Genomic DNA, 1,916 nt, shown 5'->3' with positions numbered 1-1,916 from the left:
ATAATTTAAATGTTTTTTTTTTCTTCTTCATTATTTATCATTAATTATGACTCTCTCATAGCAGCTTCAGGCCAGAGAAGCAACATTACTGTTGAGTCATGATGAACTCTGAACTTAACTTTGAACAGTTGTACTAAGACCAACAGTAAAATTTTGTGGAGCAAAGAAACATTTAATGAGCATCCAACAACTGATTAAAGTAACGGACTACATAACAAAATATACAGTTCTGCTGAAATGAGGAGCGGTTTGTTTTTCTCAATGACAGCATGCTACTGACACCTGACACTAAGAAAACAAAAAACTACAGCTAGTCTACTTTTAGTGTTAAAAAACCAATAAATAAATGTAAACTAGAAATGTTTTGTCTGTTTCTGCAAGGATTTGACTAACAAGTGAGGTTAGAGTTTCCTCCCCATTAGTTAAACACCACATTGTCTCTGGACACTAAGCACCTCTACCCATAATCCCCCCAAGTAGACCCACCTGCTCAGGTGTGAATATAAAGTCCAGGTCTGGCCAGCACAAAGACACACAAAGCTCAGCACAGGAGCATCCTGAACATCTCTACACACTGAGACTGTGGACACAAGAGCCTCCCCTCTTCCATTCCTGCTGCTGCTGTTGCGAAAGCGCCTCACCCAGGCGTCCCCTCTCATGGTAAGATCCGTCTATGTCTCCCTTAAATGATCATCAATGTTCTCAAATGAGAGCCTTTTAACCAGCCCCTGTTTTTGAGGGAGGGAAGGGTTTGAAGGGAGTGTTTGTGTCAGAGCCGGAAAGAGTGTGGACATCACTACAAGGATTTTGGAGACCAACAAATGGTCAGGACACCTTGTAGATTGGCAAAGCCAGCAATGGGTTTCAAAAATAGTTGAAAAAAAAAACAGTCTAGAAGTATAAATATTTCACCTTATCTCTTTAAAACAGGGATCTTCTTGAAGTCTTTGATTGAAGGGAGATCTGGTGTTTCCTAAAACCAGAAATGCTCTCTCTACTCTTTCCAACAACAACTGTTTCTGGAAGAAAAACTTAACAAACATAGTGGAGGTCCCTTACATAGTGAGCAGTGAATTCTGTGAGTGAATGCCTTTGTTTCACTGGACATATCTAGCGTTCATGTAGATCTCATTTAAAATCTGTGTGCCTTTTTGTTTGCCTTCTTGCCTTGAAATCAGTGATTACCAGCCATGTCCACCTTTCCTCCAAAGCCTGCATCCATGCAAGCGGCCCCAGGAATCAAACTCAAGACCGAGCCTACATCCCAGTCAAGTAGAAAGGCTCAAGAATCCCGGGGTAGGAACAATCATCTAATATTCTAACGACATTCATCAGTCCTTAATCCAAAGTCAAAAAAAAAATTATATATATATATAAACCCCTGTAATTTCTCTCTGCTCTCAGGTGCTTCTCTTCTCTTGGTAGAACTGGTGGCAAACAGGTGGTCTCCCTCTACAGGCAAGGCTGTGTGTATCACGGCATCGCTCAGCATGAACTCCTTCATGCCTCTGGGCTTCTACCACGAGCAAACCAGGAGCGATCGCGACCAGTACGTCAGGATCAACTGGAAGAACATATCTCCTAATATGGCCTACAACTTCCAGAAACAAAACACCAACAACCAAAACACTCCATATGACTACGGCTCCGTCATGCACTATGGAAAAACAGCCTTCTCCATCCAGCCTGGCCTGGAAACCATCACTCCCATTCCTGATGAGACGGTGGAAATCGGACAGAGGCAGGGAATGTCCAACATCGACATCCTGAGGATCAACAAGCTGTATGGATGCTGATGATCAGTTTAATATGTATGTGGGTATCAAATAATTTAATGTAGTTCACATTCCCGTAAATGAAGAATCGAATGAGGTGATGGTCTTTGTCTTTTATTGGTGTTCAATTTCTGTAATGTA

At 41.8% G+C, this 1,916-nt stretch overlaps 1 pseudogene; it reads left to right on the top strand.

Annotated features, from left to right (window-relative positions):
* The first annotated feature begins 1,404 nt into the window (after positions 1-1,404).
* On the top strand, positions 1,405-1,829 carry LOC122143470 (annotated as a pseudogene).
* Positions 1,830-1,916: the final 87 nt, after the last annotated feature.

The sequence above is a fragment of the Cyprinus carpio genome, unplaced genomic scaffold (genome assembly GCF_018340385.1).
Source record: "Cyprinus carpio isolate SPL01 unplaced genomic scaffold, ASM1834038v1 S000005115, whole genome shotgun sequence".
Lineage (NCBI taxonomy): Eukaryota > Metazoa > Chordata > Actinopteri > Cypriniformes > Cyprinidae > Cyprinus > Cyprinus carpio.
This window is presented reverse-complemented; position numbering and strand designations above follow the sequence as displayed.